This window comes from Odocoileus virginianus, unplaced genomic scaffold, assembly GCF_023699985.2.
Source record: "Odocoileus virginianus isolate 20LAN1187 ecotype Illinois unplaced genomic scaffold, Ovbor_1.2 Unplaced_Contig_24, whole genome shotgun sequence".
NCBI lineage: Eukaryota > Metazoa > Chordata > Mammalia > Artiodactyla > Cervidae > Odocoileus > Odocoileus virginianus.
The window spans coordinates 458942-484868 of record NW_027224341.1 but is presented as its reverse complement, the minus strand read 5'-3'; the positions used below and the strand labels follow the sequence as shown (position 1 = coordinate 484868).

The window sequence follows — 25927 nt, the reverse complement described above, 5'->3', positions numbered from 1 at the left end:
TTGATAGGGATTGCATTGAATCTATAGATTGCTTTGGGTAGAATAGCCATTTTGACAATATTGATTCTTCCAGTCCATGAACATGGTATGTTTCTCCATCTGTTTGTGTCCTCTTTGATTTCTTTCATCAGTGTTTTATAGTTTTCTATGTATAGGTCTTTTGTTTCTTTAGGTAGATATACTCCTAAGTATTTTATTCTTTTTGTTGCAATGGTGAATGGTATTGTTTCCTTAATTTCTCTGTTTTCTCATTGTTAGTGTATAGGAATGCAAGGGATTTCTGTGTGTTAATTTTATATCCTGCCACTTTACTATATTCATTGATTAGCTCTAGTAATTTTCTGGTAGAGTCTTTAGGGTTTTCTATGTAGAGGATCATGTCATCTGCAAACAGAGTTTCACTTCTTCTTTTCCTATCTGGATTCCTTTTACTTCTTTTTCTGCTCTGATTGCTGTGGCCAAAACTTCCAACACTATGTTGAATAGTAGTGGTGAGAGTGGGCACCCTTGTCTTGTTCCTGATTTCAGGGGAAATGCTTTCAATTTTTCACCATTGAGGGTGATGCTTGCTGTGGGTTTGTCATATATAGCTTTTATTATGTTGAGGTATGTTCCTTCTATTCCTGCTTTCCACACTATCTTTAAATAATGAATCCATAAGACTAGTAAACAAACCAGGATTTTGAGAAGTAAAATGTAAATGTGTCTTACAAATATTCTAATCTAGTAATTATATTTAAGTAGGCAATAGTTACTGAGTGTGGTGTTTTATGACTATATTATAGTAATATTTAAGATAGTATATACATATTAATAAAAGGAAAATATTAATTATAATATCAACTTCATATAATTGTTCTGAGAATTAAATCATATACATAGAATCATTAGATTACTTGGAACAGAGTAAACACAACAGTAACAGCAATAGTATACATAATAGCTATCACTGTTTTTGTCTTAAATTATGGTCAAGTTGTTACTACATTAGCCTATTTTCATCAATAATCCATCATTATATAGTGTATGTTATTAGCCTCATTTTACAGATGAGGAAACTAAACCTTAGTGAGGTGAAGTAACATCCTCAGTACCATAGCTAGTACATGGTGGAGCCAGTGTTAGAACCCAGGCTCTTTACCTCTAGAGCTGTCCCTTCCCCTTGCAGAACTGCTCCAATACAGTCCCTCCATATGTTGGTATACATAGTATTATGAATCTAATAGAAATATTGATGAAGGAGTCATACTGAATGTGTATCCAGTGCATTTAATTTGAAGGATTTAACTGCAAAGCATACATGAAGTTAAATTGAAGGTAGGAAATGTGTCTAAAAGAAGACTGTGATGATGTAGAGAATTACCAAAACATGCCAAATAAGATACTATACACATTAGCAAATCATATATCTGACAGAGGCTTGTATCAGAATAGATTAAAAAACTCTTACAACTGAGGAGTAAAAAGACAAATAACCCAATTAAAAACTGAGCAAAGAATCTGAATAGACACCTCTCCAAAGAAGAAATATATATGGCCATTAAGCACAGGAAAACGTGCTGGATATCATTAACCAGCTGGGAACGGAACATCAAAGACACAATGAAGTACCATTTCACACCTACTATCATGACTAGAATGAAGAAGCCAGGTAATAACAAGTGATGGTGAGGATGTGGCAAAATTGGAACACTTACATGCTGCTGGTAGAAATGCAAAATAGTATGCAGTCGTTTTGGAAAACAGTCTGGCAGTTCCTTAAAAGAGTAAGCACAGAGTTACCACATGACCCAGAAACTCCACTCCTGGTTATATACCCAATAGAAATGAAAATACATGCCCACTCAGAACGCTGTTTATGGATGTTTGTACCAGCATTACTGATAATAGCCAAAAGGTGGAAACCACCCAAATATTCATCAACTGATGAATAGGTAAATAAAATGTGGCATATCCATACAATGGAATGTTATTTGGTCATAAAAAGGAATGAAATATTGATACATGCCACAACAAGAATGAGCCTTAAAACCTTATGCCAAATGAAAGAAGCCATACAAAAATCAACTGCCTTTCTGTACAGTAGGAACAAACTGAAAAGGAAATAATGAAAACTATCCCAATTGCATAGCATCAAAAACAAGAAAATACCTAGGAATAAATTTTACAAAGGTGGTGAAAGATCTGTATGCTGAAAACTATAAGACAGTGATGAAAGAAATTGAAGAAGACACAAATAAATGGACAAGATATACTGTATTTATGGATTGGAAGAATTAATATTGCTAAAATGATCACACCACCCAAAATCATCTATAGATTCAATGCAATCTCCATCAAAATTCTAATGACATTTTTCACAGAAATATAAAACAAAATCCTAAAATTTGTATGGAATCATAAAAGACAATCTTGAGAAAGAAGAAATGAATTTGGATCCCTATCTTACACTGCTCACACACAAAAAATAGAACTAATATTGAATCAAAGACTTAAAACTACTAGAAGAAAATATTGGAAAAATCCCTTGATATTGGTCTTGGCCATGGTTTTTTGGACATGACACAAAAAGGGTTTTTTGTTGTTGTTGCAGAAGTAACAGAAGCAAAAATTAATAAGTGGGATGACAACAAACTAAAAAGTTTCCACATAGCAAAAGAAACGACAAATGAAAAGGCAACCTATGTGATGACAGAAAATATTTACAAACCAAATCTATGATAAGGGGTTTAATATACAAACTATATGTGGAACTTATACAGTTCACCAGAAAATCCAAATAATGGTAAAGGACCTAAACAGACATTTTCCCAAAGAATACAAACGTCTAATAAGTAACTGAAGAGGTGCTCAACACCACTAATCATCAGGTAAATGTAAATCAAAATCACAATGAGATATTGCCTCACATCTATTAGAATGGCTCTTATCAGGAAGAGAAGAGATAAGTATTGGAGGTGATGTGGAAAAAAGGGAACTCTTGTATACTGTTTTTGGAAGTGTAAATTAGTGGAGCCACTGTGGAAAACATTATGGAGGGTCCTCAAAAAAATTAAAAACAGAACTACCATATAATACAACAATATCACCTCTGAGTGTATATCGAGAGGAAATGAAATCAATACCTCAAAGAGATATTTGCACTTCCATGTTCATTGTAGGGTATCCATCATAGCCAAGACATGGAAACAATGTGTCAGCAGAGGAATGGATAAAGAGGATGTGATGTGATGTATGCACACACACACACAGGAATATTATTCAGCCTATAAAAGAAGGAAATTCTGTCATTTGTGACAATGTGCATATATACCTTGATGGCTTATGCTGGGTGAAATAAGTCAGAGAAGGACATATATGGTATGATCTCACTTGTACATGGAATCTAAGTGAGCCAGATTCATAAAAACAAGGAGTAGATTGGTGGTTGCAAGAGCAATGTTTATTACTGAAATTTCTGGGAACAAACCTTAAATATTTAACAATGGGGCATGTAATTAAATTAGGATACACAAATATCACTGAATAGTATTCATCTATTAAATGAAAAGTATAATGAATATTTAGCCACATGAACGGATTATTATAATGGAATATTAAGGAAAACAGATAGGCAAACTTCAGAAACAAAATCCCTACCAGAATACAAATTTAAATCAACTACTTAAAATTATTATATGTACATGAACATTGGTTAGGTGAAGACATAGAAAAATTGTAATTTTGATTTGACAGAAACTGTAGGTAAATATTTTTATTTTCTTTCAATTTTTATATAATGGGCAGAAAATAAGAGCTGTATGGTACCATGGAGAAAAAATGCTATCAGTTTCACTCACCAAAACTGGTTTCTATGGCAATGGATGAAGTAAAATAGGAGTTGAGAAAATATTAGATAAGTTATTATAGTTGTCTGATACAGTTTATCAAATGTTAATTTAAATTAAAATTTTTCCAAAAAAATGTTCAAGGCATTTTAGAAAAATTTCACTTCACTGTTGACCTCTTTACCCTATTTGGGAAAGGAATTGCTATAGGAGTTGCCATTCTGCCTCTGTGTCCCCAGAGGTGGATACATGAGAACTGCATGCTGAAATGAGGCTTTCTCACATGAGATCAGAGGAAGATAGTACATAAAAGCCGAGGAAGTGGATAAGCCCATGCATGAATGCTGAGCCCATCAAGCTGGGAGATGAGGACCAAAGGGCTGTAAAACCAAAGGTGCCAAAGTTGGATATGGGACCAGAAGTCAGAATAAGTACCAGAAAGCCAGAAACAGACGTTCTACTGTTTCATAGTAATCTGAGATGATTTTTAAAATTTCATGCTACTTAATGTGTAGAAAGCTGGAAGGAATATCACCCTCAGACTTACAACAGAAACAATGACAATAGCAAACAGGCAGATAATCTGAAAAATCATGATTTTTCATGAAACCATCAGAAAGCTGAGATCACAGGGCAACCAACTAATCCAAAATCTAAGGTAACACAGGAACCTCCAAGGAGAGACAAAACAGGAGCAATTAGGGTGTACCTGGGGCTGATGCTACCAGCCATTGCAAAGCTAGTAGGAAAAATTCTACTAAAACCCATTCACAAATTGCATAAAGCCAAATAGGGGCCAGAATGAGAATGCAGAATTCTGGAAAGTAGGAGACAAAGGGGAAACAGCACCATTTTCAGGCTCTTCTCCATAGATCTCAGAGAGTAGTCACCAAAAACAATAGGGGTAGGGTGAGAGTACCATCCTAGGATCTGGGAGAGGGGAAAAGCATCCATGGTAAGAAGGTCATGAAAACCAGCCCAAGTCCTTCTCTCCTATTTTTTCCCATAAGGAACGAAATTCCTAAGCTGCTGGGGAAAAGCCAGTGACCCCTATGGGCACTTAGGATTTTGGTGAAGACGTGGCAGTTGGTGGCAAGGACCTGAGAAATATTCTTTACCTCTGAGGGAAGAACAAGAACACTCCTGATCCTAGATCATTAGAGGTCTTCTACAGCTGAGGATAGGGCAGGATCACAAGAGGACCCCACCAGTACAACCTAGGGAAACAGTTCCTGCCTAAAACTAAATTTTAATAAGAGCAACAGAAAAGCATTCTCCCTCTTCTTCCCAGGACAGAGACTAAGAATCTTTAAGCAATAGCTATTAGCAGTCAACTATTGGGAGATGGGCTGGAATGTGCTGAGAGACCTATCTGATGCACAAGAACAAAGGAAGACCTAAAGGAGAGAGTGCAGGAGATACTGAGGGAAACCCTCTGACATACCAACCACCACAATAAAATCAAAGTAATTCTATGGGAATTTGAAAATATGATGCACTGAAAATAGCCTTAGCATCAGCATTCCACAGACCCATTTAAATTTCTGACTAGATTGACTCAAACTCCCTTCCCTCATACTAGAGACCTAGCAGAAGAAATGGTATGAATAATTCCATACATAAAATCTATTTACCTCAGTCTCTATTGTACAAGATACTCAACTTTCAACAAAAAATTATGAGGCTTACAAGGAAGCAAGAAAAGATATAACACAATTTCAAGAGACAAAGCAACTAATAGATTAGACTCACATATAGCACAAGTTTTGGAACTTTCAGACAAGAAATTTGAAATATCTATTATTAATATGTCAAAGGATCTCATGGAAAAGGTAGACAATATGCACAATTAGATGAGTAAAACCAGATGAGACATAGAAACTGTGGGAAAGAATCAAATGCAAGGAAAAGTCACCTTAAAGAGATGAAAAATGCCTACCATGCCTATTGAGTCATCAGTAGAATCAGTATATCCAAGGGAGGAATAACGATAAGTTGATAAAAATTACCCAAATTGAAAAAATAGGAGAAAGGAGAGAGGAAAGGGGAGCAGAACAGAAATTCAAGATCTGTGGAACAGTATAAAAAATCTAACTTGTAATTGGGATACAGGAAGAAGAAGAAGACAGTGAGGCAGAAGAAATATTTATAGAAATAATGGCCAAGAATTTTCCAAAATCACCATTTTTCAATCAACATGTCAAAGAAGCTCACATGTATCAGTAGGATAAAAACAAACATACAGTTTCCTTTGTTGTGCAAAAGCTTTTAAGTTTCATTAGGTCCCATTTGTTTATTTTTGCTTTTATTTCCAATATTCTGGGAGGTGGGTCATAGAGTATCCTGCGGTGATTTATGTCGGAGAGTGTTTTGCCTATGTTCTCCTCTAGGAGTTTTATAGTTTCTGGTCTTACATTTAAGATCTTTAATCCATTTTGAGTTTATTTTTGTGTATGGTGTTAGAAAGTGTTCTAGTTTCATTCTTTTACAAGTGGTTGACCAGTTTTCCCAGCACCACTTGTTAAAGAGGTTGTCTTTTTTCCATTGTATATCCTTGCCTCCTTTGTCAAAGGTAAGGTGTCCATAGGTTCGTGGATTTATCTCTGGGCTTTCTATTCTGTTCCATTGATCTATATTTCTGTCTTTGTGCCAGTACCATACTGTCTTGATGACTGTGGCTTTGTAGTAGAGTCTGAAGTCAGGCAGATTGATTCCTCCAGTTCCATTCTTCTTTCTTAAGATTACTTTAGCTATTCGAGGTTTTTTTGTATTTCCATACAAATTGTGAAATTATTTGTTCTAGTTCTGTGAAAAATACCGTTGGTAGCTTGATAGGGATTGCATTGAATCTATAGATTGCTTTGGGTAGAATAGCCATTTTGACAATATTGATTCTTCCAATCCATGAACACGGTATGTTTTCTCCATCTGTTTGTGTCTTCTTTGATTTCTTTTATCAGTGTTTTATAGTTTTCTATGTATAAGTCTTTTGTTTCTTTAGGTAGATATACTCCTAAGTATTAGCAAGGTAAAAAGACAGCCCTCAGATTGGGAGAAAATAATAGCAAACAACACAACAGACAAAGGATTAATCTCAAAAATATACAAGCAACTCCTGCAGCTCAATTCTAGAAAAATAAATGACCCAATCAAAAAATGGGCCAAAGACCTAAACAGACATTTCTCCAAAGAAGACATACAGCTGGTTAACAAACACATGAAAGGATGCTCAACATCACTCATTATCAGAGAAATGCAAATCAAAACCACAATGAGGTACCATTACACGCCAGTCAGGATGGCTGCTATCCAAAAGTCTACAAGCAATAAATGCTGGAGAGGGTATGGAGAAAAGGGAACCCTCTTACACTGTTGGTGGGGATGCAAACTAATACAGCCACTATGGAAAACAGTATGGAGACTTTCTTAAAAAACTGGAAATAGAACTGCCATATGACCCAGCAATCCCACTTCTGGGCACATACACTGAGGAAACCAGATCTGAAAGAAACACGTGCACCCCAATGTTCATCGCAGCACTGTTTATAATAGCCAGGACATGGAAGCAACCTAGATGCCCATCAGCAGATGAATGGATAAGGAAGCTGTGGTACATATACACCATGGAATATTACTCAGCCATTCAAAAGAATTCATTTGAATCAGTTCTAATGAGATGGATGAAAATGGAGCCCATTATACAGAGTGAAGTAAGCCAGAAAGATAAAGACCATTACAGTATACTAACACATATATATGGAATTTAGAAAGATGGTAATGATAACCCTATATGCAAAACAGAAAAAGAGACACAGATGTACAGAACAGACTTTTGGACTCTGTGGGAGAAGGTGAGGGTGGGATGTTTCGAAAGAACAGCATGTATATTATCTATAGTGAAACAGATCACCAGCCCAGGTGGGATGCATGAGACAAGTGCTCGGGCCTGGTGCACTGGGAAGACCCAGAGGAACTGGGTGGAGAGGGAGGTGGGAGGGGGGGATTGGGATGGGGAATACATGAACTCCATGGCTGATTCATGTCAATGTATGACAAAAATCACTACAATATTGTAAAGTAATTAGCCTCCAACTAATAAAAATAAATGAAAAAATAAACATACAAAACACCCAGATATAAACAGTTTATATTCAAATGACAAGAGACCAAGGACAAAAAGAAAATCTTGTAGGCAGCCAGAGAAACCAAAAACAAATGAGGAACAAATATAAGAATAATAGATTTCTGATGAGAAACTGTAAAAAAGAAGACAAAAGAGCCACATCTTTAAAATTCTTGAATGTTCCACACAGATATGGTTCACTAGAACCCATAGAAGGTCTGGCTTCCCAGATAGCGGAAAGGAGGGGCCTGGTAATATATCAGGAAGTGCTAGGAAGTTAACATATTTTGGGGCAGTATTTGACCAACAGACGGCAAAAAAATAGAAATGAACCAGCAAATAAATTGCTCACTTTTCTCCTGCCAAGCTTCCAACAACAGATTGTTCCAAGTTGTTAGGTTTCCATGTGAGCTCTCTGGAGAAATACTATGTGACCAATTTCCAACCTGTGGTTTTTTTAAGAAGTTGTTATGAATTGGATTTGCTTTCCTTTTTCTGTGCCTGTTTCCTTCTTCTCTTTCTTTTGTTTCATTGGGATTATACCTTCCAAAAAGCCAGTAGCATATTCACTTTGCTTCAGGATCTGTTTCAGTGTAGAGAAAGTGCCTTTCATATTGTTGTTTGTAAGAATTACCTGGGGAATTCAATAAAATGCAGATTCTGATTCAATACTCTTGGGTTGGGCCTCAGATTCTGCATTTCTAACCAGCTCCCAAGTGATGCCAGTGCTGCTGGCCCATGGACCACGTTTTGAGTCGCATAGCTGTAGAATATATATAATAAAGTAACTGGTATGAGAAGGGTTGTGTTAATACCCCCTGGTGTGCCATGGCATTGCAATTATTAAAGCTTTTGCTCTTGTTAATTGAGTTGAAGTACAGGTGAATGACATGGTATAAGAACATTGTGTCTTCTGTGCTTGAACATTATGGGGATGATGATAATTATAAGGATTATGTTGTTGGGTGGCTGCTTTTGACATCGACAGAAGCCTTGCAAAAAAAAAATTATAGGCTGTAGACAATTGTTAACCTGTGTCATGCTGTAAGAGTCAAAGGACCTTATGGCATCTTAGTAAAACTTTCATCTCCTGTGAGAATGACTAGGCTAAAATTCAAGCCTTTCATCTAAGGGTGGTAAGTCTGCAAAGAAAACTAAACGTGCAGCCTCAGCAGTTCTACATCTAATTCATGAATCTGCTAGGGAAAGAGTGGGGATCCTGAAAATTAGGATGAGGACATTTGTGTGCATGAGTTTGAGAATGATTAACCCCAATTTATCTTGAATTCTCTGTCCATGAGAAGCAAGTCCTTACTTCTTGGAGAGGCCACTTGCACTTGCAGGAGCTTCCACTTAGCTAGAAAGTACTCAATTACTTCACTTTAATTAGGTGCCTCAGAACGTGACGCTGGTTTTCATCAGGCTCGGCTCCACCCCATATTTTATTGTGTCCAGATAATAAGCGGGGTCAGATTTTAGCACAGCCTGAGCAGGGAAGTACAAGGCTGCTTCAAGAAACGGCATTTACATACAAAATAGTAGTACCAGCATACGCATATACACACATATCAGTAGAAACATAGCAATACATTGGGGTATTGAGAGGGCTGACTAGGGGAAGGTGTAATATATGAGTGGGTAAGAGATAGTCCATCATCATGGGGATCTCACACATGACTCAGGATTCAGTGTTCTGGAAGTATGTCTGTTTCTGATCTTAATAATTTACTGAGAAGAGTCCTTGAAGCTTGAATGTAGCCATGGCCTATAGAAGTGGAGGGCTTCCTGGTGGATTAGTGGTAAAAAACCCACCTGCCAGTGCAGGAGACATGGGTTCAATTCCTGGGTCAGGAAGATCACCTGGAGAAGGAAATGACAACCCACTCCAGTATTCTTGCCTGGGAAATCCCATGGACAGAGGAGCCTGGAGGGCTACAGTTCCTGACCCAGGGATTGAACCCAGGTCTTCTGCATTGGGGTGAATTCTGTACCATCTAAGCTACCAGGGCAGCCCTGATACTGAGAGGAGACCTGAAATACCAAGCTGGTCCTCTGGGTAGAGTGGGAGTTTATGGAGATCAGATACTCCGTGGACTTTTAGCCCAAGTTTTTCTCACCGTGAGTCCAGTGGCTTAATAGATCCACCCTCTGGTTATACTTCAAGTATATACATAGCAGCTGATAGAATTCTTTCATAGAAGGATCAGTTGAAAGCTTCTGAAATTAACCCCAACTCTTCCTGGCCAGGAGAAGCATAGTAGAAGTGATATAACATCTGATATAACAAGTGATGTAAGAGGTATTGAAAAAATTAGCACCACTGTCACACAATTAAAAGATGCAAAATGGTCTTCATCAGGTTCCCATTAATTTACCTACTAGACCTCCAGAAAACCCAGATGGATCACAGCTGATGAATAAGGACTGCAGTAAACTTAGTGGCAGTGGTAGGGGGCCATTGGTAGCTTCACCCTCAGCTCCCATGGCATCAATAAGACTCTGACGCCTTGTGTGCAACTATTAATTTAGGGGAATTCTTTCCTTATCTCTGGCCACAAAAAGGATGAAAAGATTGTTCTCATTCATATGACAGGGATAGCATCATGCCTCCCCTGTCTCCTTTCACAGATATCAGACTGCATGGTACCCTGTCATTGCCTGTTCCTGTTCCTTCCCCTTTGTCAGTCACAGAAATTTTCCCCAATGAGTAATGTATACAAACAAGTCCATTTTGGAGGGAGATATTTCTTGGATGATCCAAACTAACATAAGGTGGAAGTAAGATTGATCTTATTGCCATCATTCGCAGTTATCCATTTATGGAATTTAGATGATTTCTGCTTCCTGCAATGTTAGGCTCTGTCAAGTTGTATTCCTCAGTCGTTTAATGGTGGGGTACTTCTTCCAGGAGACAAAGTAAGATACGCTGAACTGGAAGTTGTGATTACCAGTTGGCCATTTTGTATTAAGCATCAACCAACGACCCCACCCTTATGGCAGAAAGTGAAGAGGAACTAAAAAGCCTCTTGATGAAAGTGAAAGAGGAGAGTGAATAAGTTGGCCTAAAGCTCAACATTCAGAAAACTTAAATCATGGCATCTGGTCCCATCACTTCATGGGAAATAGATGGGGAAACAGTGGAAATAGTGTCAGACTTTATTTTTTGGGCTCCAAAATCACTGCAGATTGTGACTGCAGCCATGAAATTAAAAGACGCTTACTCCTTGGAAGGAAAGTTATGACAAACCTAGATAGCATATTTAAAAGCAGAGACATTACTTTGCCAACAAAGATCCGTCTAGTCAAGGCTATGGTTTTTCCAGTAGTCATGTGTGGATGTAAGAGTTGGACAATGAAGAAAGTTGAGCGTTGAAGAATTGATGCTTTTGAACTGTGGTTTTGGAGAAGACTCTTGAGAGTCCCTTGGACTGCAAGAAGATCCAACCAGTCCAGTCTAAAGGAGATCAGTCTTGGGTGTTCATTGGAAGGACTGATGTTGAAGCTGAAACTCCAATACTTTGGCCACCTCATGCGAAGAGTTGACTCACTAGAAAAGACCCTGATGCTGGGAGGGATGGAGGGCAGGAAGAGGAGGGGATGATGAGGATGAGATGGCTGGATGGCATCACTGAGTTAATGGACATGAGTTTGGGTAGATTCCAGGAGTTGGTGATGGACAGGGAGGCCTGGCATGCTGTGATTCATGGGGTCTCAAAGAGTCGGACATGACTGAGTGACTGAACTGAACTGAACTGAACAAAGTAAACCAACAAAGTCTGAGATAATTAACCCTAATTACCATTACAAGCGTGTATGGAGACTACAAAATTGAGGGTCTAGAAAAATTATATCTGATACCCAAGGAAATCACTGGATTATCTATTGGTATTTCTATGGCCAGGGATAAGTGTGAATGGGCAATTCCATCTATCCTGGCAAGACAATTTAGGGTGTAGACTCCTTGGAAATGATTATCAGCATAATTCCACTGAGTTAGTACAATGCTTCCCAGGTAGTTCTGGGGTAAAGAATCCAGCTGCCAACACAGGAGACTCAGAAGATGTGGGTTCAGTCCCTGGGTCAGGATGATCCCCTGGAGAAGAAAGTAGCAACTCACTCCAGGATTCTTGCCTCAGAAATCTCATGGGTAGAGGAGTCTGGAGGGCTACAGTCCTTTGGGTGGCAGGATCGGACATGACTTGGGTGACTGAGCAAGCAAGAATAATGCTGGCCAAGGGAGAGGGAAGTCTGGAGTGAGGAAGAGAAGGGAGATGATCAGTATTAACTCTAGCTCCAAGAGCAACTGCTGCAGCATCAATTATTATAGTTTAGGTTGATAATCCTATTGAAGTCTACCTCGGAGATTATAACTGGGTGTTAGTTTCAAGAATGAGACGTAACAACTTTTCTCTCAGGGAGGAAGTGAGGGCATCCTGTTCGTGTATGAGATTTGGTTATAGTGAAGAATGAGAACAGATCTGAGAGGCGCATGGGGTGAATTATACTAGACCAATTTTGTGTTGGTCCCTATTTCCTCAACATTTTCTATCCCCTGGGTCTCAGGTGTCACCTGGCTTCCCAGCCTGAGCAGCCACAGTTATAGCTCCCACAGATTCTGCAGTTCACTTTATATTCTAATACCACTGATGGTCTCAGCTTCCCCTGAAGGGTGAGGACTGTTCTGAGATTGTTCCAAGCAGCCTCTTTGGAAAAATCCACATGACTGACAACCAGCTATGCTTTCTTCAGAAACTGGCCAATCTGGGTAATGCACAATTTAGTGTGGGCTTCCTCTTTTTCCCTACCTTATTTCCTAGTTCTTCCCTGGCATGGCACTAGATAATAGAATATTAGCACATAACCTGTCTCAGACTTTGTCTTCCTGGGAACCAAGCAAGGGTAGCCATATGTAATAGGAAGGCTTTTAAGTTGTATCTTAATTGTTTTCCTGTTTTTCTTCCAGTTTTTATTTCTCTTCCATTTCCTTGAGCAAATATCATATCTTAAATCAAGATTCAAGAAACTTATTTTGTGAAAGAGCTAGATGTTAAATATTTTTTGGCTTTGTAGTCCATATGGTCTCTGTTGCAACTGCTCAACTCTGCTCCTGTGGAGAGAAAGCAATCACAGTAAAACATAAGTGAAGGAGCATGGCTGTATTCCAATAAAACTTTATTTACAGAAGCAAGCTATAGGCTGGGTTTTGAACACAGGCTTTAGTTTGCTCACACCTGTATTAAATTAAAAGTACCATGATGTGATAGAAAGAGCTTGAGTTTTGTAGGAAAATAGATCTGGATTTGATTCCCAGTCCTACTGTTAATACTTAACGGGCTTCCCTGGTGGCTCAGTGGTAAAGAATCTGCTTGCCAGTGCAGGAGATGCAGGTTCGATCCCTGGGTCAGGAAGATCCCCTGGAGAAGAAAATGGCAACCCACTCCAATATTCTTACCTGGAAAATCCCATGGACAGAGGAACCTGGCGAATTACAGTGTGTCAAGTCACAGAAGAGTCGGACACAACTTAGTGACTAAAACAACAAGAGCCTACTACTTACTACTCTGTAATTGTGCAAGTTTATTTCTCTGAGCCTCAACTTTCTCATTTGTTCATGTGGGCTTTGTAACATTTCACATTTTTGTAGTAATTATATGAGACAATGAGATCATTTTTGCAAACTATTTGACACAGTGTAAATGCTCCATAAATCAAAGCAATTGTCTTATTTTTTCTGAACAGCACTTTGCATGTAACCCAGAACATTTTAAGTATTCAATAAATGCTGGCTAAAGAAGTAAAAGATACAAAATCAACAAACTGCATTCTTCTCATGACAAGTTTCTTGTGTAGTCTTTTCTAACATCTTTTCTGTCCTTCATATAAATGCACAGATTATCTGTGTGTAAGCTGTGTATGATATTTCTAATAGGAAATCATTAAATTGGAATTTTGGCCATTAATCAGTCTCATGACTTTTAGTTATGTGAGTTTTCCACAAGTCTAATCACTAGAGAAGATCACTGATACTGCCACTTGAAGCTCTACAGATCAAATACATTAGAATATAGGGGATTTCCCTGATGGTTCAGTGGCTAAGACTTTGCCTTCCAGTGCAAGGGGTGCAGGTTTAGTCCCTAGTCAGGGAACTAAGATCCCTATCTCACAGCCAGAAAACAATATTATAAAAAGTTCAATAAAGGCTTTTAAAATGATCCCCCCCAAAAAAGAATATAAAGGCTGCCTGAAGATATTTCGTCTGCTCTAAGTTTGAGAGAGCCTGGGCTATTTTCGAGGCATGCAGTATAATAAAGAAAATGGAGCTAAAATTGTGTGGTATATTTTAAATGTTTACATGAAGTAAAATAGAGCTTTTAATCTTCAAAATAGAATGTATTATATTCCCTTTTGATTGTAGACTGTCAGAGATCTGAACAGAAGGCCCATCATGACTGTGGGACTGGGGCAAATGGACGTTGGGGTTCAACTTCTCTGAGCCTGACCCTGCTCAACCCGTAAGACTTCTAACTTGTTGGCACTTTAGAGCATTTTTCAACAACTGTTTTATGCTTCTGAGAAGTAGTTCTACACTTCCATAAAGCACACCTGGAAATATTGGTGCATTTTGGATAATAGCTTTCATATTTCAAAATTAGATCTGATAACTTACTCAGTGTGGAATGAGAAAAACAGATGCTCAGCCAGAAGAAATTCTATAAAATGCAGTTTAGATTGATACATCTAAAGCCGTGCATAGGTAATAAGTAGTATCATCCAACTTGGGGGAATATGTTTTGGAACTAAATGCTATTTTTTATTAAGTTTAGAGAAATGATATGTATGTATATATAGGATGCATTAAAAGTATGTATCAGTGGGAGCTTTTTATTATGGGTTGGTATAAATTATCCTTGGAGTCCTCTAGAACTAAAATGCTTTGCAATAATCTTTATGAGAGTGCCCATGGCCACAAAATTGTGTAATAAAGATCATAGTGGGACCATACGCACAGCATTTTGTTGCAGACATGGGGTTCAGAATGTGTCTTCCATGTGGTTTTATACAGTTGACATCCTTCTGGCTGTCAGAATTCTATTTCTTTCGACTGCTATTTATAGTACAGCATATTGTGGCAGGCCTCTGCTATGAGCATTCACTTCATATTCCATAAGAATGATTACAAATGAACAAGAATGTTTATTAATCACTGCCACCTTAGTGGTGAGGAAGCAAAAAAGAACTTAATAATTATTTGTGGAATGTTTTTGAATGGATATGCTATCATATTTTATTCTCACTCTGACCTGGTGATATATGTATTATAAACTCAATTGTGTAGATGAGAATCTACAGTCAAGTAGCTAGTAAATAGTCAAGATTTATTTTGGTATCAACTATGCTGAGATGTCTGGAGGACCAACCATATTCATTGTACTATGATCATTTTATAGAAGGGACCTGAGCATCTGCAGATTTTGGTATCTGTAGGGACTCCCAGAAGGGTGACTAAGTGGGCAGCTTTGATCCAGCTAAACTTAAGTGGTAATGATATTGTTATTCTGTAGCATCTGTTTCGTGAAGTAAAATATCAAGAGACTGGGGTAGACATTGGTTTATGTCTTTCCTAATTTCTATACCCATGATATTTTCCTGGAAACCCAGGTCAAACCTTCCATTAGTAACTGGGAGGTGTTTAGGTTGTCCTTTAATTATTTTTCAGTCTTTTCCCCTTTTAGCTATCCAAGGGCAAAAATCATGTCTTATAATGAGAAGAAGAATGAGATGATCAAAGGTACTCAACCTTTGCAGTTAAGCAGATTGTCCCACTCTATGGGCAGTGAAACTGAGGAATAATAAGATGACTTGTCTGCGGTCACACTGCTGTAAAGTGGGAGAGACTGGATGAGAATACAAGTTAATTTAATTCAAAAGCTGTATCCCCACTTCTTTTCCTTCTCCTCTCTCGCCAAACAACGATGTGAAGAATGGACCCATGATGGGGATGTTATTTGGTCCTATTGTGCAGTTGGATCCTTTCTGCACTGGTCAAGACATACATCTGGATTTACTAATGTCTCACATTTACTAATGTCTCATATTGTTACACTTCAAACCTGGGAAGACTAAATCAGACAGTCGACGCAGGCACAAGAGAGTTACCACCATATTTTTGCTCTGTAGAGATGGTTGAAGGTTCAATCACTTATGTTAATTGTGCTGTAATGCATGGATTTCTGTATGTGGGACCTTTGCATCCTGGTTGTAGCTTTGACTGCAGCAGCAGATGGTGAGATCAGGGTTGTGTGGCTTGAAAAGTAGTACAAGATCTGACCTGAGTTACCTTCTGGTCAGGCTGAGTTACGTCTGACCCTACTGCCATGTTTGAGATGTCTTCTCTCTGGCACATGGCAGACTGTGGAACCTGGTAAGTTAAGTTCAATCACTCAGTCATGTCCGACTCTTTGTAACCCCATGGACTGCAAGCACACTAGGCTTCCCTGTCCGTCACAAACTCCTGGAGCTTGGTCAAACTCTTGTCTGTTGTGTCAGTGATGCCATCCAACCATCTAATCCTCTGTCATCCTCTTCTCCTCCTGCCTTCAATCATTCCCAGCATCAGGGTCTTTTTCTTCACATCAGGTGGTCAAAGTGTTGGAGCTTCAGCTCCAATTAATATTTAGAATTGATATCCTTTAGGATTGACTGGTTGGATCTCCATGCAGTCCAAGAGACTCTCAAGAGTCTTCTCCAACACCACAGTTCAAAAACATCAATTCTTCAGTGTTCAGCTTTCTTTATATCTCCAACTCTCACATCCATATATGACTACTGGAAAAACCATAGCTTTGACTAAATGGACCTTTGTCAGCAAAGTAATGTCTCTGCTTTTTAATATGCTGTCTAGGTTGGTCATAGCTTTTCTTTCAAGGAGCAAGCATCTTTTAATTTCATGACTGCAGTCACCATCTGCAGTGATTTTGGAGCCCAAGAAAATAAAGTCTGTCACTGTTCTCATCGTTTCCTCATCTACTTGCCATGAAGTGATGGGACCAGATGCCCTGATCTTAGTTTTTTTGAATGTTGAGTTTCAAGCCAGCTTTTTCACTCTCCTCTTTGACTTTCATCAAGAGACTCTTTAGTTCCTCTTTGCTTTCTGCCATAAAGATCGCGTATCTCAGATCTGCATATCTGAGGTTATTGATGTTTCTCCTGGCAATCTTGATTCCAGCTTGTGCTTCATCCAGCCTGGCATTTCGCATGATGTACTCTGCATATAAGTTAAATAAGCAGGGTGACAATATACAGCCTTGATGTACTCCTTTCCCAATTTGGAACCAGTCTGTTGTTCCATGTTCGGTTCTAACTGTTGCTTCCTGACCTGCATACAGATTTCTCAGGAGACAGGTCAGGTGGTCTGGTATTCCCATCTCTTAAGAATTTTTCACAGTTTGTTGTGATCCACAGAGTCAAAGGCTTTGGCATAGTCAGTAAAGCAGAAGTAGATGTTTTTCTGGACTCTTGCTTTTTCTGTGATCCAACGGATGTTAGCACATCTGTTGAATTCTCTCTGGCACATGCAGATGTAATTCTGTGGGACCTGGTAAAGTGATGCTTTAAGCTGAGAGTGAAGAACCACATTATCTAAAGGGACTTTTGGCAGACTCATCACCTCTGTGGCAGGTGAGCCAGGTGCGGGGATTCAGCCATACCCATAGTCAGTAATTCTACTGTTGATATCTCACCTGACCTTCCATGGAGATAATTGTGCCATCAATTTCATCCAGAATAGACTGAAAGCTAATGATTAAATCTGGTTACAGAGCACTGACCACAGAGACTGGTTCTTGCTGGGTGGTCCGGAGCAGGGTATTATTCCAGTTCAAAAGGATAAATTGGAAATGTGCCTGCATACACATTCATGAAATAGTCTAATGTGTTCTGGAAGAAATCACTCAGAGAGAACTGCTTTCTGAGGAACTGGTACACAATCCAAACATCAACACAGAATATTTAAATTTATTAAGTCACTTATTCTTTCATTCAACAAATGAAATGAATATGGGCTGCCAACTGTGAGCCAGTCACTAGTCTAAACCACTGAGGCTCAAAGATGAATGAGATGCAATCCCTGCCTTCAGGGAGCTCATAGCCCAGTGGGGAGACAGATATATTGATGGACAAGTATAAAGCAAGGTGAGAGATTGTTGAAAATAAAAAACTTCAGGGGATATTACTGGAGCAGTAAGAAAGGACCTCTCAATTAGCCTGGTGTGTGGATAGGGGTTTAAGGGAGACTTCCTGGAAAAGGTAGCTCTTGTGTTGAGTTTTAAAATAGATGCTTCAGTATATTTGACAAAATACAGGGTGAATAATAGTCCATGAAGAGGAGCTTGGAGCAGTAAAGTACCATGCAGCCATGTGCCTTTTTGGAGAATGTCATGAAGTATATTGTTGATGGAACACATTTAGTATGATTATAATATATCAGAAGGTCATCTTTGTCCAAAATCAGAGCCGTATTGCTCTGTCAAATTGTTCTAATTTGGTATGATCTATAGTTATCAATAACTTGAGTGATAAATCAGAGTTCAAATGATGAAATTTGAGTGTCCAGTCATCATTACAACAAAATAACAATATGTGCTCTCTTTCTACATAAAAATGCCTAAGGCTTAGTGGGATACATTTGGTTTCTCCAAGTACCAGACTACCAAACTCAACAGAAATTTAACTGGGAACACCATCCTTGCATCTCTTAGGTTTTAACGGTGGCACTAATCTTCACCATCCCTCCTGAGATGATACTGTTTTTGATTTACTTTCTTGGTTCTTTGAGACCAGAGCCATTTCAAAGGTTTCTATTTGGTCTTCCCCACTAGAATAGGTCTTAGTCCATAAGTTGAGGACCCAATGTGGGTGTTACTTTAACTGTTTAACATGTCAATACCAATTATAAGGTGGGGAACTGAGGAAATGACCACTGAGAGCATCTTTGTAGGCCAGACTTTAACCATAACTGGATTTATCACCTGTCGTCTGTAAGCCCTGCTCTGACGTGGGAACCGTGATGATGATTTAGGCTTCTGTGCGTGCTGTGCTCAGTTACTCAGTCAGCTCCGACTCTGTGCAACCCCAGCGGACTGCAGCCCACCAGGCTCCTCTGTCCATGGGGATTCTCCAGACAGGAATACTGGAGTGGGTTGCCTTGCCCTCTTCCAGGGCCTTTGAACCTCTGGGATCTGTCAGTTCAGACACTGAATAAACTAACCTTGATCTGTCTGGGGAGCCCCCCTTCCTCAGTGTGTCTAGTCAGCTGAGTGTATGACTGTACATCCTGTTGGGGAAGAACAAGGGAAATCACTACAGTATGTCCTTATAGCAGTGTTGCTGTGTTCTTTTTAGAGAGCATTTTAAGTCAGATGACCCTGGATCTGAAAACTGAGCAAGGAATTGGTACCCTTTCTTTTTTTTTCTGATTGTAGAAGTAAAGGAGAATGCTTACTGCACAGTGGTCTGTTTGGCCCCTACAGGTACCATGTTATGTTAACCATCTCCACAATTCCCTGTTCTTCAAGACCTCTTGGCTACCCTCTGCTCTGCATGTAATTATGATAACTGGTGTCTGGTGGGAAAGTACCCCCATCTAGGCTCTAATACTTTGGAGCTGAGTGTTACTGAGCTCAGTTCTGTGACTGCCTCCCCTACAGTCAACCAAGCCTACAGAGAGGGTCCACCATGAATATCTACTGATACTCACGCCCCTCCCACCATTGCCATTTTCATGGCCTTGGTGAATGATGCGCTCTGTTCTCTGGGCTTCACTGTAGAACATAATCTTCTGGCCTGTTAATACGTTCATTCCAGCATGCCTACTTCTATTAGCCTCTTTATTTCTTGCTCAACCATCAGCCAAGGCAACCCATGCACTTCCATTTCTCTCAGCATTGGCCATAAGCTTTTTTTGAAGCATCTAAGAGCCACACTAGCAGTGAGTTTGTTGCATCAATTGAGGTCCTTACCAAGATATTAAATATACTGGCTTGGACAGTAAATGTTTGCTCATTTAATCTTATATTCTGGATTTTTTGATATACATTCTAGATCTCATATCAATCGGAGTCTAGTCAGGAAACAGAAACTATATTGTAATATGAACGAGATTTTTAGCATAAATAATGATTAAACCATACTATAGGGAGTAACTCTAAGGGTGTAGAAAGAACTCTAAAGTACCCCTTGGGTTGAGGAAGCATATCCATGGAAGGAACAGCTTGGAAGGGAGACTCCCCACTCCAAGGCTTCAGACCTTACTGGGGTAGGTGTGGTTGCAGTTGATGGTTGAAATGTTTGCTGGGTTTTTTGGGTCAGATTTGGTCTGCTGTTGTCAGGCAGCAGAACATAACTCTTTGGAGTATAGGTAAGCTGAAGCTGATAGGCATGGAGAAGAGCTGGGGTGCCATTTCCAGTGCAAGTCCCAGAGTTCACTAGAATTAACAGTAGGAAGACTCCAGAGAGATGGTCACCAGGTCCAGGCAAGGGCTGTGGGGTCACCAATGGAAGCTGTTAGCTCCATGTACACTCTGTACACCCATGAGAACTCCCATACAACAGCAGTACCACTCCCTATTTCTTCCTAACAAGACAGAGGTCTTCTTCCTCCCATGTGAAGACATTCTCCCCCTCCTCCATCTAAGAAGATACACCATTCCAACAGTCTGATGGGGCTCTGTAGAACCAGCATCTTGAGAGACATCCATCCAGATGACGTCATGCCATATTTCAGGGGCTTAAGTTTTTCCCAGGCATGGTCCTTAGCATAAAAAACTTGCCTTTAGTGAGCATTTGGCCATCTGTGGAGCGCTGACACGTACCTATCAAATCTCTAGGATGTTGCTCTGCTGTATCTGATACAAGGAACTCTCAGTGAGCTCCCAAAGATATGCTCTAGCTCTCACACTCAGCTTTCTTTTTTTTTAAACTTTTTATTTTGTATTGGGGTATAGCCAATTAACAATGTTGTGATAGTTTCAGGTGAACAATGAAGGGACTCAGCCATACATATACATGTATCCATTCTCTCCCAAACTCCCTCCCATCCAAGCTGCCACATAACACTGAGCAGAGTTCCCTGGGCTATACAGTAGGTCCTTGTTGTTTACCAGTTTTAAATATAACAGTGCGTACTTGTCCGTTCCACACTCCCTAACTATCCCGCCCCACCCCCATCCTTCTCCCTGGCAACCATAAGTTCTTTCTCTAAGTCTGTTTCACATTCAGCTTTTATCTGCCTGTAAATGGTTAAAAGTGTCTCATCTTCTCTGTAGGGCATCAAAACAATGTAGAAATAAGTAGTCATGTCCACTATCCTTGTATTGATGGCTCTTTTTACTTCACATCTTTCAAATGGATTCACCTTGATGCATGGCAGAGACTACCACAGTGTGGTAAAGCAGTTCTCCTCCAATTAAAAAAAATGTGTGGATTGTTTAATCTGCAAAGATATCTCCTTCCACTCAGACATTTTCCCAGGGAACCACCTGTGAAATCTCCAGCAACTGAGATGGCAACTTGTGTCAGAAACTATATGTGCTCCACTTACCATTTAGGAGGGCATCATTCTTGCCTTTCTATGATGATGCCCTATTCTTATCTTTCCACTGTTTCTCAGACCATCTCCTGTGCACTTGCATCAGTTCATGTTTACTAATAAGCAGATACCAAGATGGAATTAGACATGTAAGAGATTTATTGGGAGAAGGAACTGGAGAAGATGGGGAGAGGCTTCAAGCCACATGTAGGTCTGACATCTGTGAAATGTGAGAGAGAAAGTGGATGACCAAGAGCAGTCAAGTTTTGGATGGATATGCAATTTCAAAAAAGGTGTATCCAGGCTAATGAGGAGTCCTCAGACAGCACCACATATTGGAGAATCCCCACATCTTGCCAGATTGGGCCTGCTTGAGTGCCTCTGCCATGCTCAAGCATTGCCTGGGAGTGGCCTCAGTGTGAAAATGGTCCAGAGAGGCCGCAGTGGGAGGAGAGGCACTAATCAATTATTCTCCCAATAGCAGTAAAGTTGAACAGTCATTTTCATTGCTTCCTTGGGGAGTCTGCACTGCAAAGCAAACTGTAGCGCTCATCAAGGAGGTAGTTGATGGGTCAGGAAACAGAGCTTGAGGAGACAGCAGCTTTTTGAAGTCATGTATGTAGAAGACATAATAGAGAAGGGGCTGAAGCTTGGCAGGGTCGAGGACTGGTGGTATCCTGTCTTACCCCAGCAGAGTTGGAGGCAGGCCATGAGCTGCATCAGATTTGAGTGGTAGTTCATGAGCCATCAAAGGTGCTGTGAGGGCCTCGTACCATCAAAGTCTGGGTGTCACCAATGGAGTTGTTACTTTTAAACAGTGACAGAGAAACAGAATCAGAAAGGCAGAATGGGAGAAGTGATTTAAAGTTCATTGGTTGGAATAACATATACCCGAATCTGCATTGCAGTGTCCTTACCAGTAAAATAATAGTGTTGATCTCAGAGGAATGTGATGATGAGGATCAAGTAAGAAAATCTGCATAAAGCTCTTCGCACCAAACAAGACACATCACACTCATTAGACTTCCACTGTAAAAAATATTCAACAGCTAATCAAAGACCAGAATCACAAAAGTTAAAGAAACAGGGAAGTGATAAGGATAAGCAGAGTGGATAGAATAATTCATTGATCATATTCTGTTGCTAGCAGGTTTTTTTCCTGAAAATGGACTGTTCAGTATCTTTTGGTTCAAAAGAGTTCTTCAAACCCAGTAATTTAATTTATAGGGACATAGCAGTGAACAAGCTGATTAAAATCTCTGTGCTAATGAGCTTACATTCCAGTGGGAGCAGGCTGTGTGTTCCCATGTTTCTGCTGAAATCCTCTCTGTCTGCATTAAAGGAGCTCTCCCAGAAAACTAAGAGCTCAGCTGGGGAAGGGGGTGCTGTAGATGAGTTTCAAGAAGGGTTGCTGCCTTTCAGTTGCCAAGTCATGTCCCGACTATTTCAGACCCCATGAACTGCAAGCATACCAAGCTTCCCTATCCTCCATTATCCCCCGAAGTTTGCTCAAACTCCTGTCCATTGAGTCAGTGATGCCATCCAACCATCTCATCCTCTGTCACCCCCTTCTCCTCCTTTCCTCAGTCTTTTCCAGCATCAGAGTCCTTTCCAGTGAGTTGGCTCTTCGAATCGGTGGCCAAAGTATTGGAGCTTCAGCTTCAGCATCAGTCCTTCCAATGAATATTCAGGTTGATTTCCTTTAGAATTGACTGGTTTGATCTCCTTGCTGTCCAAGGGACTCTCAAGAGTCTTCTCCATCACTCAATTAGGAAACATCAATTCTTTGGCACTCAGCCTTCTTTCTGGTCCAACTCTTACATCCCTACATGACTACTGGAAAAACCGTAGCATTGGCTCTATATGAGTCTTTGTCCCTAATGGCTCAGATGGCCAAAAAAAAAAAAAAAAAAGTCTGCAATGCAGGAAACCCAGGTTTTCTCCTTGAGTCAGAAAGATGCCCTGGAGAAGGGAATGGCAACCCACTCCAGTATTCTTGCTTGGAGAATTCCATGGACAGAGGATCCTGGTGGGTTACAGTCCATGGGGTTAAAAAGAGTCAGACTTCAAGAGTAGGGGAGAAAAGAATTCTCTTGCAACCCCCACTGGTTTCTTTATGAGAATTTTCTTCCTTCTCAGTACATAGTATAGTGGTTAAGTGCGGGAATGCGACCCATGCTTACATTCTGCCTTCACTCAGCATTGAGTAGTTGAATGTCCTGGCTATGTTACTGACATTTATGCCTAAATGTCATTTGCCTCTCCAAATATGTTCTCCAGTCTTCTCCACCCAGCTCTGTATTTATGAGGCCAGCCTTTAGAGACTGCATCACTAAGTTCCCTTATCCTGTGGTTTCTAGTTGAGGCCGCCAATGTGATATAGTTCAGGAGATCAAAAAGAGGTAAGACAGGTCAGGGTATTGATCATCCCAGCCAGCTACCCATCAGGTCACAGCTTGGCAGTGGCTGTGTCCTTCTATCAGAAGCTGTTGGCTGTTCTTCCAGTGTTCCAGTCTGAGACAGTAAGGACTTTCTGATGGGCTTAGCCTTTCACCATTGCTGGTTGGTTCCCCCTAACCTTACCAACAACTGTGTAAATAGTCATTTCATTAAACCCTCTTTAGTTTCCTCTTTTTGAGGTGGTGTCTATTCCCTGCTAGGCTGGATCTCAACAGGTATAATTGTTTTTCATTTCTAAATCTTTTCTCTCACTTATAAAACAGAGATAATTCGAGCATTTATGTCATAGAGTCTTAGTGATGGTTAAATGAGGTAATGTAGATAAAATTCTTAGCATGGTGCCTACAGCATAGTAAATGTTCAATGAATGTTAGCTGTCACTCTTGGTACTGTTATCATTATGACTATAATTTGTATTCAGGTCCTGGACATTGGGACTGAGATAAGAATTCTGAGAACTGGGCTTTCATCCAAAACCTGCACTCAAGTCAGGATACTTGGCAACATGTAAGTACAACCAAAGATTGGGTCCCTTTAGACCATTGCATGATAAATCCACTTTGCCAGCATACAACTCACAGCAGGATAGTTCTGATCATCATTATTTCTGAGTGCATTTAAAGGCCAAATATTAGTGCCATTACAATTTACATTTCCCTTGATGCAAATTAAACTAATTTAGAGAAGGAATTCTTAATCAGTAGCATGAGGTAGAGGAAAAAACCTCAAAGCACCTCAAGGCATTACTGCAACTTAGAAAAGCAAGGCTTATCTCATCCTAAATGCTTTATAATTCCTGAATATATATTACAATGAAAAGAAAACAATACCTAAAAGAAATGCTGTAATTTATCCATGTTATCTGTGTAATCATTCTAATGGCCTCATTATAGCTTGGATCAGTTAGCATATTTTGTCATAGAGGAGATAATAGTCCTAACAAGTTTGGGTTGTAGATTTATCTCCATGTAGTCCTTATAGTCTGATATCCCAATTTGTAACTGCATGGTCGTGATCACAAGAAGGATGGAGAGGCAGTGGGGGAGGGTTTGGTACCTATTTAATCTGCACAAGTGGAAGAAAACTCCAAGTCCGTGTTTTTCTGGTGAAAAGTGAAAGTGAAGTCGCTCAGTCCTGTCCAACTCTTTGCAACCCCATGGATTGTAGCCTACCAGGCTCCTCCGTCCATGGCATTTTCCAGGCAAGAATACTGGAGTGGGTTGCCATTTCCTTCTCCAGGATATCGTCCCAACCCAGGGATTGAACCCGGGTCTTCTGCACTGTAGTCAGACGCTTTACCATCTGAGCCACCAGGGAAGTTTTTCTGGTATTGAGTAAATAATATTTTTCTGTGCAACAGAATAATTTTTGGCATGTGAATAGAATAAATTGCCGTGTAAAGAAAGAGCAATGCAACTGATATACAAGTGTTAGTAATGCAACATTAGTGTCTGTGTTAGTTTCCTTGAGCTGCCATAAGAAATTACCACAAACTGATTGGCTTGAAATGGAAATTTATTCTCTCACAGTTTTGGAGGCTAGAAATCCAAATCAGCAGGGCTGTGCTCTCCCTGAAGGCTCTCGGGGAGAATCCTTCCTTACCTCTTTCTAGTTTCAGACAGTTACTGACAATCTTTGGCTTTCCTTGGCTTGTGTGAGCGTTAACTCCAATATCTCTCTCCATCTTCACGTGGCCATCTTCTCTCTGTTCCTGTGTCCAGATTTCATTCTTTTTGTAAGAATACCAGTCATATTGGATGTAGGGCCCACTCTAACCCAGTATGACCTCACTTCACATGATTATATCTGCAAAGACCCTATTTCCAAATAAGGTCATATTTGCAAGTTTTCAGGGGTATATGAGTTTTGGAGGGACATTATTCAATCTGTTGTAACTACTCAAGGATTTAGTTCATCTCTTTGTGGCTCTTT

The 25927-nt window shown here is 39.8% G+C and overlaps 1 long non-coding RNA gene across 4 annotated transcripts in view; it reads left to right on the top strand.

Moving 5' to 3' along the window:
* The window catches only part of LOC110132384 (uncharacterized), an 88432-nt gene that overhangs the window by 15358 nt on the left and 47147 nt on the right, over positions 1 to 25927 (top strand). For 3 of the 4 annotated variants that reach the window (XR_011486560.1, XR_011486558.1, XR_011486557.1), the window contains exons 3-4: positions 14366 to 14462; positions 24417 to 24502. This is a non-coding gene — a long non-coding RNA (uncharacterized lncRNA). The remainder of the gene's footprint in view (positions 1 to 14365; positions 14463 to 24416; positions 24503 to 25927) is intronic. The other variant, XR_011486559.1, reaches the window with a different exon arrangement.